Source organism: Erinaceus europaeus, chromosome 21 (assembly GCF_950295315.1).
Source record: "Erinaceus europaeus chromosome 21, mEriEur2.1, whole genome shotgun sequence".
NCBI lineage: Eukaryota > Metazoa > Chordata > Mammalia > Eulipotyphla > Erinaceidae > Erinaceus > Erinaceus europaeus.
Genome location: NC_080182.1, coordinates 425,834 through 438,913, shown reverse-complemented (window position 1 = coordinate 438,913; position 13,080 = coordinate 425,834). Strand labels below are relative to the sequence as shown.

The 13,080-nt window shown below is 42.7% G+C and overlaps 1 protein-coding gene across 1 annotated transcript in view; it reads right to left on the bottom strand.

Moving 5' to 3' along the window:
- Positions 1-13,080, bottom strand: part of ACAD11 (acyl-CoA dehydrogenase family member 11) — an 88,745-nt gene that overhangs the window by 21,296 nt on the left and 54,369 nt on the right. The window lies entirely within an intron of this gene.

Genomic DNA, 13,080 nt, shown 5'->3' with positions numbered 1-13,080 from the left:
ATGGGCATTTTCAAGGATACAAATGCAATTGTGAGGAAGACTAAAAGAAAAATAAACCAATGGTAATACATCAAATTGAAAAGCTGCACAGCAAAAGAAACCACCATCCAAACAAAGAAACCCCTCACTGAATGGGAGAAGATCTTTACATCAGACAAAAGGCTAATAACCAAAATATATAAAGAGGTCACCAAACTCAGCAGGAAAAAAAAAACACCAAGAAACCCCATCCAAAAGTGGGGAGAAGATATGAACAGAGTATTCACTAAGGAAAAGATTCAAAAGGCCAATAGACATATGAAGAAGGAAAAAAAAAAGTTCAAGTCTCTGATTGTCAGAGAAATGCAAATAAAGACAACAGTGAGATACCACTTCACTCCTGTGAGAATGTCACACATCAGAAAAAGTAACAGCACAACCAGGGCAACAAAAGGGAATAAATAAATAAATAAATAAATAAATATTTAAAAAAAAAAAAGTAACAGCAGCAAATGCTGGAGAGGGTATGGGGTCAAAGGAGCCCTCCTGCACTGCTGGTGGGAATGTCAATGGGTCCAACCTCTGTGGAGAGCAGCCTGGAGAACTCTCAGAAGGCTAGAAATGGACCTACCATATGACCCTGCAATTCCTCTCCTGGGGATAGATCCTAAGGAACCCAACACACCCGTCCAAAAAGATCTGTGTACACATATGTTCTTGGCAGCACAATCTGTAATAGCCCAAACCTGGAAGCAACCCAGGTGTCCAACAACAGATGAGTGGCTGAGCAAGTTGTGGTCTAGGGGGCCAGGTGGTAGTGCAGCAGGTTAAGCGCACATGCGCGCGAAGCTAAAGGACCGGCGTAAGGATCCCGGTTCGAGCCCCCGGCTCCCCACCTGTAAGGGAGTCGCTTCACAGGTGGTGAAGCAGGTCTGCAGGTGTCTATCCTCGCCCCCTCTCTGTCTTCCCCTCCTCTCTCCATTTCTCTCTGTCCTATCCAACAACAACAACATGAGTAACAACAACAATAAAAAAAACAAGGGCAACAAAAGGGAAAATAAATAAATATATAAAAACAGTTGTGGAATGATTACAGTGATTACAATGGAATGATCTATATACACAATACTCAGACATTAAGAATAATGAATCCACCTTCTTCATCTCATCTGGATGGAACTTTAAGGAATCATGGTAAGTGCGGTAAGCCAGAAAGAGAAGGATGAATATGGGGTGATCCCACTCATAGATAAAAGTTGAAAAATAACAACAGAAGGAGAAACACAAAGCAAATCTTGGACTGGATTTGGTAAAGGACTGGGGGTGGTGGTGGTGGTTCAGGTCCTGATGCGTGATGGTGGTGGAGGAGAACCTAGCCTGGGGATGATTGTGTTTTGCAGAGAACTGAGAAATTTACACATGAACCAACCCATAATTATATTTACTATAAACCATTAATACCCCCAGTGAAATAAAAAATATTTAGAAAGAAAATAATCTGATGTCTGTGATTTATTTAAAGATAATGTAGAAAGAGGAGGGCATGGGTATTAGGAGGAAGGGAGTTGGGCAGTAGAGCAGAGGGTTAAGCGCAGGAGGTGCAAAGCACAAGGACTGGCATGAGGGTATCAGCAGGGAGGAGGCAGGATGCCTAGGAGCTAGCTGGCAGTTACTGTGACTCAGGACTACTTGAAGAGTATTTAAGGGAAACTTTGAACTATGAAGACGTAGAAAGGAAAAATGTGAGTGGTGTGTTGCAATGTCTGGAACAGCTCAAATAACAGTGGCCAAGAGGGGAAAAGGGCGCCAGGTTCAGAGGAAAGAGATGCCTTAGCTCTGTGGACTAGGAGGAGATGGGAAGGAGAAATAGTGCTGAAGCAGTCCTAGAAGAAAGATGGAAAGAAGGGACACACCCAGGCAAGCAGAGATAAAAACAAACAAACAAACAAAAGGATGGAGAACATTAAGAAGCAACGTTAGAGAGAAGGGGTCTTATTTTGGCCAAGGATCAAACCCAGAGGGTTGTACTTGAATCACTACAACTGGATATGAAAGGTTGAGACCCCTTGCACAAGTAAAACTCTGATGGTGCTTTGTGTATTTGAGGACTCTTAAATAAACAGCCAACCATACAGGGGAAGCAACAGAGGGAGGCAGCACAGTGTGCGTGAGATGTTTTGTGATGTGTTTCCACTTCCAATTAAGTAATAAAAACAGGAACAACTTAAAAGAAAACGCCTGTCCTCTTACAAACAAATCTGTAGGTTGCAAATGAGAGGCAGAGACCCCAACAGATTCTCTTGATTTCTGTTATCTAAATTCCTTTTCCTCTCAGCATTGTATCTGTAGATGTGAAGGAACAATTTCCTGTATCTAGTGGGGCATCCCCTACTTTTTTTCCCTTTATTGGGGGATTAATGTTTTACATTTGACAGTAACTACAATAGATTGTACATGCATAACATTTCTCAGCTTTCTACATCACAATACAACCCCCCACTAGGTCCTCTGTCATCCTTTTCCAGGACCTATAATCTGCCCCCCACCCATCCCCTACTTCTTTTGTGTGGTAAACCATAACTCCAGAAATCTAATGTGCATGCTCTTACAAAACACTTAAAATTCTTTAAAAATAAATGGTAAAAATAAGGGCCAGGTGATGGTGCACCTGGCTGAGTATGTATGTTACAGTGTGCAAGGACCTGAGGTCAAGCCCCCAGTCCTCACCTGTGGGGGAAGTTTTATGCGTAGTGAAGCAGTGCTGCAGGTGTCTCTCTTTCTCCCTATCTCTCCTTTCACTCTCAATTTCTCTGTTTCTATCCAATAGCAAGGTAAATAAAATGTTTAGAAATAGTAAAAATTGATTTCACAGGGGGAGAGGGAAGGAAAGGGAAGAAGGAAGCGGTTCTAAATGAGTGGTTTTGTTCACACCCAAGCTGGTGGTGGAATGAACACCTTAAGCTGATTTAGAATGTGAATCACAAGAATGCTTTCTCTATGCCAATCTTAGATACATATATATGATTTCCCTATGGCTAGAAGGGAGAGAAAAAATCCTTCAACCATCTGGGACACATTAAATTGGTCTTTAGAAGCCATCCTGTAATCAGATAACAAATACATTAGACAAAATTGCTTCTCTCATTTTTCCTCAAATCCTCAGGCTGATTATTTATATTATCTATGAGCTAAAGAGCCAAACAATTTTCTCCACCCCTTGCAACATAAGCTTATTACTGAATCTAAATCTCTTTAAAGGAAGTCACATTAAAAAGAAATGAATCCGGGGGTCGGGCGGTAGCGCAGTGGGTTAAGCGCACGTGGCGCAAAGCGCAGGGACCGGCGTAAGGATCCCAGTTTGAGCCCCCGGCTCCCCACCTGCAGGGGAGTCGCTTCACAGGTGGTGAAGCAGGTCTGCAGGTGTCTATCTTTCTCTCCCCCTCTCTGTCTTCCCCTTCACTTTCGATTTCTCTCTGTCCTATTCAACAACAGCAATAACTACAACAACAATAAAAACAAGGGCAACAAAAGGGAAAAAAAAGGAACATAAAATAAAACTTGGTCTAGTATGATGTATTATACCAAAGCAAAAGACTCTGGGGAAGGAGAAAAGGGTGAGGGTGGGAGAAATGGGGGTTTCAGGTCCTGGTACATGACAATGGACCTACTTTAGGGGGTGGGAGTATTTTGCAGACACACATCTTGGTGAGATGAGAAATTTTACCCATGTGCCAACAACTGCACTGCAAACCATTAACTCCTGAAAGAGAGAAAGAAAGAAAGAGAGAAAGGAAGGAAGAGAGAAAGGAAGGAAGAAAAAGGGAGGAAGGGAAGAAGGGATGGAGGGAGGATGGAAGGAAGGAAGGAAGGAAGGAAGGAAGGAAGGAAGGAAGGAAGGAAGGAAGGAAGGAAGAAAAAGGGAGGAAGGGAGGAAGGGAAGAAGGGGTGGAGGGAGGATGGGAGGAAGGAAGGGAGGAAGGAAGGAAGGAAGGAAGGAAGGAAGGAAGGAAGGAAGGAAGAAGGGGCCAGGTGGTGGCACACCTTTTTGAGCGCATGTTACAGTCAGTGTGCAAGAACCCAGGCTCAAGCCCCTGGTCCCCACCTGCAGGGGGAAAGCTTCAAGAGCGGTGAGGCAGGGCTACAGGTGTCTCTCTATCTCCCCTTCCTCTCAATTTCTCATGGTCTCTATCCAATAAATAAATAAATAAATATAAATTTTTTTAAAAAAAAGAAAGGAGGAAATAAATTAAAAAACTGGAATTCCAAATTGTCCAGCTATCTCTCTTCTGAATATTTACACCAAAAATACAAAAGCTATTTTGGGAAGATATATGCACTTCCATCAGTATTTATAGTAGCCAAGAACTGGAAACAACCTAAATGCCCATTGACTGACAAAAGGATAAAGAAAGATGAAATTCTACCAGTTACAATAACAGGGTGGATCGAGAGGATATATGCTAAGTTAAATCAGCCAAATGGAAAGAGACAAACACTGCACGACCTCACTCATCTGTGGCAGAGACAGAGCAATGGTAAACTTTCTGACTCTAAGGCTGATTAGTGGTTAGCAGAAGCAAAAGGAGGAAGGGGATGGTAGGAAGTTAGGTTTTAAATCAGGACAAAGGAGACACATGTTTGTCTTGAATGATGCACAACTGAAACCTATATAATACAATGGTTCATTGGTTAAAAAAAAAAACAACTAATGTGATTGTTTTTAAAATCAATCCTTGTACTTTGGGTCCCTTCAAATCTAGTGGAATAAACTTGATTTTAAAACTTCTTTTAAAAATATTTATTTATTTATTCCCTTTTGTTGCTCTTGTTGTTTTATTGTTGTAGTTATTTTTGTTATTGATATCATCGTTGTTGGACAGGAGAGAAATGGAGAGAGGAGGGGAAGACAGAGAGGGGGAGAGAAAGATAGACACCCGCAGACCTGCTTCACCGCTTGTGAAGCGAACACCCTGCAGGTGGGGAGCCGGGGGCTTGAACCAGGATCCTTACGCCGATTCTTGAGCTTTGCACCATGTGCGCTTAACCTGCCGCACTACCGCCCGACTCCCAGAATATACTTTTCTGCCCATTCTTCGAACACTCTCTTTAGGACAAGGACCTCCCAATGGATGTACTTGTTACATTCTAATGAGAAAACATCCCCTGGTCCCTTCACGGAGAGATTGTCCCTGACTTACAATTGTTTAACTTTTGACTTATACGACAGTAGAACATGTTGAAGGTGACTTTACATGTTCACGGGGAGCAGGCAGCCCAGATTTTTTAATTCTTATGGTTCCCCAGGCTGGTAAGATATGGTGCATACATGGTGGTGGCTGTGTGTTACAACTCCCATTCAGTGAAATTGCTACAGACTGGTTTTCAGGTAATAATTAATGAGCTAGCTGAGGCAGACAGCACTTCACTGCAAAGCAGCCTCCGTGTTGGAAGATGACTGTAACTAACTGTTAGCTGATAGAAGTGTGCTGAGCATTTAAAGGTCACTTAGGTCAGCTCAGGAAGTTTGGTGAATGAGATGAGCTAAATGCATTATTCTACTTGATAGTCCTGTTTTAAAAAAAATGTCCAAGTTGACAAAGTGTAAAGCCATATCTGAGTTCTGAAATTTTGTATTATTACTTTGCTTTTTTTTTTTTTTTTTGGTTTGTCTGTTTTTATTGCCACCAGCATTACTGCTGGAGCTCAGTGCCTACAAGATAAGTTCTCTGCTCCCTGTGACTACCCCCCCCCTTTTTTTCATTTTTGGATATAGACAGAGAGAAACTGAGAAACAAGGGGAAGACAGAGAGGGAGAGAAACACCTGCAAGGCTGCTTTGCTGCTCGAGAAGCTTGCCCCTGCAGACGGGTCTCTGCACATGGGGATGCTCTGCTAGGTGTGCCTACTGCCCAGATCCTCTCCCTATGTGCTTGTTTATTTCTGCATATTCCTATATTCGTAAGGGCAGTAGAATACTACTAGAGTATTAGTACACCACTAATACTAGAGTACACCACTTTCTGGCAGAAATCTGGGGCTTCTGGGCCTCATGTATGCACGTTCCTAAACCCTAATGTAGAATTGTTTCTGTAGGCTTCACTGTTTCATTTTTTTTTTTCCTAACAGCTTATTTCTGAGTTTTTAAAATTTATTTATTTATTTTCCTTTTTGTTGCCCTTGTTGTTTTTTTATTGTTGTGGTTATTATTATTGTTGTTATTGATGTTGTCATTGTTAGATAAGACAGAGAGAAATGGAGAGAGAAGGGGAAGACAGACAGAGGGAGAGAAAGACACCTGCAGACCTGCTTCACCACTTGTGAAGCGACTCCCCTGCAGGTGGGGAGCCGGGGGCTCGAACCAGGATCCTTACGCCGGTCCTTGTGCTTCGTACCACCTGCGCTTAACCCGCTGCACTACCGCTGGACTCCCTTATTTCTGATTTTTATAGGTACAAATAAGTAAAAGAAGAATCCTACTAATCTGACAATCAACCTCAAGAATATAAGAAGCAGAATACAGTGTGGGGCAGGTGGTGGCACACCTGGTTGAGTCATACATGTTACTGTACACAATGACCCAGGTTCGAGCCCCAGTCTCCTCCATCTGCAGGGGAAAGCTTTCCTCTCTATCTCCACCTTCCCTCTTGGTTTCTAACTGTCTCTATCCAATAAAGATTAAAAAAAAAAAAGGTAGAATCCTGGTGCACCCGATTAAGAGGACATATTACCAAGCACAAGGACTCGGGTGCACCCTCCACCCCCCACCTGCAGGGGAGACGCTTCACTAGATGTGAAGCATGTCTGCAGATGTCTCTCTCGTTCTCATCCCCTCTCTATCTCCCCGTCCTCTCTCTGTGTTCTATCTAATAAAAATTAGAAGAAAAAAATGGCGTCGTGAGCAGTAGATTCATAGTATCCGCACTAAGCCCCCAGTGATAACCCTGGTGCTATAAAAAAAAAACCAAAACCAAAACCAAATAGGGAGTGGGTGGTAGTGCAGCGGGTTAAGCCCAGGTGGTGCAAAGCTCAAAGACTGGCATAAGGATTCCAGTTCAAGCTCCCGGCTCCCCACCTGCAGGGAGGTCATTTTACAGGCGGTGAAGCAGGTCTGCAGGTGTCTCTCTCTCTCCCCCTCCTCTCTCCATTTCTCTCTGTCTTATCCAACAATGACGATATCAATAACAATAATAACTACAACAACAATAAAAAACAACAAGGGCAACAAAAGGGAAAATAAATAAATATAAAAAAATTAAAAAAAAATAAAGAAAAAAAAAGTAGAATTTCCAATAATACATAAACTTCACTGTGGACCTTAGCTAAAAATGCTGGTTGGAGGAATATTTCTTGATGTCTATTCAAAAAACATATATTTTCCTCTAATATTTCCCAATAGCATTTTTTAAAAATTATCTTTATTTTACTTACTGGATACAGACACCAGAAATCAAGAGGGAAGAAGGTGACAGAGAGACACCTGCAACACGGCTTCACCACTTGCAGAGCATTCCCCCTGCAGGTGGGGACTGGGGGCTCGAACCTGGGTCCTTGCTCATTGTAACATGTGCACTCAACCAGGTGTGCCACCACCTGGCCCCTCCCATTTTTAACCTCATTCTTTTTTCCCCCCTTCATTGGTAGAGTTAGATTGGTAGAATTAGAGTACAGTTTTTGGCACATGTGCACAATTTCTTGTCACCCTGCCTGTGACCTCTCACCAGAAGCCCCCCAATTCTTTCTATCATGAAAAATTGCTGTCATAGGTATTCATAAGCATTCCATAGATTTCAATACCAGGTAAATTTGAAGAAATAAGGCAAATGATTATTTGAAGCTGCCTTGCTCAATCTAACATGGCAAACAATTCAGATTCTAGAGTAAAACTTCTAACTTGGCTCTCCTTTGGTGATCATTAAGCAGAGGAAGGAAGGGTGATTAGGTAAGTTGTAAGTTTTGAAATAATTTTAGCCTTGATATTTCAGAAAGCAGGAACATAGACGGGGTATGGCACATTGGCGATGGGAATTGTATGAACTGTACCCCTCTCAACCCCTTCTCTGTCTTCCCAATCTCTCTCCATCCCTTTTGTTGCCCCCTTTTTTTATGGTTGTTGTTATTGTTGGAGAGAGGAGAGGAAGACAAAGAGGGGGAAAGACAGACACCTGCAGACCTGCCTCACTGCTTGTGAGGCAACAACCCTGCAGCTGGGGAGCTGGGGGCTCAAACTGGGATCCTTACGCCAGTCCTTGCTTTTCGCGCTACGTGTGCTTAACCTGCTGCACTACCACCCAATTCCCAGTTTTGCTGTTTTTTTTAAAAAAACAATTTTAATTAATGAGCAAAATACTCAGGTGTCATAAATTAAATATAGTACGGAACATCTGAGTAGACTTGGAAAACTTGTGTGTCTGCTTTGTCACAGGCTTCCATGAGTGAACACAGATGGCATTAATAAATTTGTTTTGAATCCAGACTCTGCACTATTGCGATACTGTCCAAATGCCAAGATTAAGTCAGACTGCAAATGACATCTCCCTGATAACTGCCTTTTTTTTTTTTTCCAGAACACTGCCCAGTTCTGGTTTATGGTGGTGCCTTAGGCTTGAAAGGCTTTTGCATAACCATTATGCTGTCTCCCCAGCTTTTTTAGGTTCTTATAACTACAACACAAGCAAATAAAATCACTCTCTTAACACAAGAACAGGTGCCAGGGAGAGATACAACGTAACTCTGGAGCATGAAAGTGGTTGTGAGAATAAAGGCATGTGAATATTAAGTAATCTAAAGTCTATCTTGCAGGACCAGGTGGTACCAAGTATTATCACCCCCATGAAATATGTCTTGGCAATATACATTAACATGACATTTCACTTAGCCCTAAAAGTAAAATAGAGGAAAACACACACACACACACACACACACACACACACACACACACACACACACACTCAGCCTCTACTATCTCAACCAAGCTTCTGAATTTTACCCTATAAATGTAACTGTTTCTTTTCTTTTCTTTTTTTTTTAAATATTTATTTTATTTATTTAGTCCCTTATGTTGCCCTTGTTGTTTTATTGTTGTTGTTGTTGGATAGGACAGAGAGACATGGAGAGAGGAGGGGAAGACAGAGAGGAGGAGAGAAAGATAGACACCTGCAGACCTGCTTCACCGCTTGTGAAGCAACTCCCCTGCAGGTGGGGAGCCCGGGTTCGAACCGGGATCCTTATGCCGGTCCTTGCGCTTTGCGCCACCTGCGCTTAACCCGCTGCGCTACAGCCCGACTCCCTAAATGTAACTGTTTCTGATGCAATGACAGGTGTGTAAAACTAGTCAAGTGATAGTATTGCCTGCATTTGCAAATACTTGGGCATAAGCCAGAATCTTTCAATAGGGGATATTTAAATCTACAGTGCTGTGTCCATACGAACAAGAATAGCAAGCTTCTGATCCCCTTATCTGAAAGAACAGTAGGGCTATTTAGCTCTGTGCAAGAAAACAAAGGGCTTGTGGCGCATGATTAGTCAATATTCCTCAGTGAGACTAGTTTCCACTTTCCTGCAATACCTACTAAGATGTTCTTTGTAATGCCAATTGCAATAGTAAAACAGTGGGAAAATTCTAAAGCCATTCTAACAGTTGAAAGGTAAAGCAAATTATGACACCCAAATAACCAAATATTCCTTCACACTGGAAATGGTATTTATTATGAGTTTAGAATAAGAAAATGCTTATTGAAAACTGTAAGGTAAAAAATAAAACAAACAAAAAAAACCCCTCATGTATACTATGTATTCTGTAAGCATTACGGACACTAGAAAGAAAATGTGAGATTATCTAAAAATGCTCAGTGGATCAATTGTACTTTCAATGATCTATCTATTCTAGTCAGATTGCTTTCCAAATTCCAATTTCTGAGTAAAACAACATTACAAAAGGAAGGATGACAAATGGGATGGAAAGAGAGATTCTTCAGAAACAGGTGGCATTTCTATATAAGAGCAGTTAACGGCAAGAGTCTATGGTGAGCAGACAAATGAAATCCTAAAGCTTGGGTCTGGGTGGTGGTGCAGCAGGCCGAGTGCACAGTTAGGCCCTGCTCCCCACCTGCAGTGGGGAAGCTTCCGGAGCAGTGAAGGTCTGGGTGGCGGTGCAGCAGGCCGAGTGCACAGTTAGGCCCTGCTCCCCACCTGCAGTGGGGAAGCTTCCGGAGCAGTGAAGGTGGGTGGCGGTGCGGCAGGTCGAGTGCAGTTAGGCCCTGCTCACCACCTGCAGTGGGGAAGCTTCCGGAGCAGTGAAGGTCTGGGTGGCGGTGCAGCAGGCTGAGTGCACAGTTAGGCCCTGCTCCCCACCTGCAGTGGGGAAGCATCAGGAGCAGTGAAGCAGGGCTGCAGGTGTTTTATTTCTGTCTCCCCCTTCTTTCTCAATTTCTTTGTCTTATCAAATAAAATAGAAAAAAAAAGGTAAAAAGTGGCTGCCTGGAGTGGTGGATTCATATGTAGTGTCAGCACCAATCCCCTATGATAAGCAGATGGAAAAAAAAGAATTAATTAGGTGAAGTAACAGGACTCATATGTAGTGTCAGCATCAACCCTCTGTGATAACCAGATGGAAAAAAAAAACAATTAATTAGTTGAAGTAAGAGAATAAGAAATCATAAAGACTCAACTTTTACAAGTAGAAGTAGTAGTGCCTAAAAAAAACACCTAGAGAAACATGAGAAAAGAAAGGGTGATTCCCTCATATCTTGAGGAATACTTCTCTCTCTCTCTCTCTGTCTCTCTCCCTCTCTCCACCCCCCTTTTCATTGGAGCGATGGTTTATAGTACAGCTGCTGACACAGGTGCATGCATCCTAACTTCCCAGGGGAAATCTCAGGTAGCACTGGGCCCTTTTTATACTTTGCTTTTTCCTCTACAAGCAAATGTCTAATAAGGTTGAAATACAAACTAGGATTAGTGGGGGATAGGAGGTGGCGTACCCGGTTAACTGTATATAGTACTAAGTGCAAGAACCTATGTAAGGATCCAGGTTTGAGCCCCTGATCCCCAGCTACAAGGGGGACTCTTCACAAGCAATGAAGCAGGTCTGCAGGTCTCTCTCTCTCCCCCTCCTCTCTCAATGTCTCTCTGTCCTATCCAAAAAATTTGAAAAATGGTTGCCAGGAGCAATGGATTTATAGTGTTGGCACCTAGCTCCAGTGATAACCCTGGAGGCAAAAAATAAAAATAAATAAACAGATAGACTAGGCATAGTAAGAGACTAATGACAAATAATAGTGAAATAAATAATTACAGCAACAAAAGAGATATGGATGTGTTATCTCTCAAGATACCTTATTGTATGTATTAATTTAAGACTACAGTTGACCCCAAGGAGCTGAAAGCATGAAAGGAGGCCAAGGATTGGGGTGTGTAGGGGTGGGGTGGATTGATGTGGGGTGGGGACTGCTGTACAGGAAAAGACTAGCCCAGGAGCTAATGGTGCCATGATTCATGTCCAGGTGTGACTTACCTTTATCACTGGAAATAGCTTTTTTCTTTTTTTTCTTGATGAGAGGACTCTCATGCAAGTGACTCTCAGAGAGTGGTGGATAATAAAGAGAAGCTCACATGTCCTCAAACATAAACTGAGGGGAGAGGATGGAAAATACAAGCCTTAAAGACCTGGGGCCTCCCCCATAGGACCTTGCCCTCAGTGTGCATCAAACATTAGAGAATGTTCCATCCTTCGAAGGGAGGCTGGACAACATACTCTATCTACCACCTGAGGAAGATGGGTCCTGAAATCGGGGCAGCTTGGAAAGTTCCTACTCATGACCATAGAATGTGAGCTCAGACCTACAGGGATGCAGAGGTCACACAGGCTCCTAAGCTGAATATGGGCCCCAGATCAAATTGATTAGGTTTACAGTCAACAATATTTATACCCCTTTCCCATATTTGGGAGCTACTCTCTTCCCTGATCCAGCTTTCTAATCCTTTTTCCAGCCATGACATCATCTCTTTAGACAGTAACTTGGGTCCACCTGCATCAGATGTCAGGCTCAGGAAAAAAACTAGTAAAGTCATGGGCCCTTTGGAATATACCTAAAATAGACCTACTAGCTATCTCCAAAATGGAGACCACAAATCTTCATCTGCACTATTCCAGCCTTTAGGTTCTTGATTAGTCAACAATATGTTTGGCTTTATATGTTAATTCTTTTTTCAGCCACCAGGTTTCAGATGCTAGCATGATGCCAACCGGACTTCCCAGGGCAGATGACCCACCAATGTTTCCTGGAGCCTCACTCCCCAGAGCCCTGCCCCACTAGGGAGAGAGAGAGAGACAGGCTGGGAGTATGGATCCACCTGCCAACACCCATGTTCAGCAGGGAAGCAATGACAGAAGCCAGACCTTCCACCTTCTGCATCCCACAATGACCTTGGGTCCATACTCCCAGAGGGATAAAGAATAGGAAAGCTATCAGGGGAGGGGATGGGATACGGAGTTCTGGTGGTGGGAACTGTGTGGAGTTGTATCCCTCTTATCCTATGGTTTTGTCAGTGTTTCCTTTTTATTAAAAAAAAAAAGACCTGAGGCCTCTTCTCTGTGAAACCACAAGAAAGTTCAATTGATTGCTTGGAGCAGAAAAAAAAAAATGGCATGGGTCTGAAATAACTTCTGCAGGTGGCGACTGGACCCAGCCTTGCATGAGAAAATGAGTAAGAACAGTTAATGCAAATATGAGGGGAGTTCAAATAGACCACAAGAAGCAGATATGCAACATAGTTCTTCTTTCTCTAGCTTTGATTTATCAAGAAATGTGTGTGGGGGGGTTGTGAGTGGGGGAGCTCCCCAGGCAGGATTTTGAAGGCTTGTATGCTGGTGCTTAAAGGAAAAGGTTATAAGATAGCAAGTTCAAAGTCACACAGAAAGGTGTGTTCTGGAGTCAAGGTTAGGAGTACAGAGAAGCCAGGGGGGGTCTTACTAAATGACTAAATAGCATAAAAATATGAAAACTGAAGTCACGCCTAATGACACTCTGAATGTAGTCTTTGATGATTTCATCTACAGAAAGAACATTTTCTGAGCTAAGATGTTTTTCATTTTCTCTCCTAG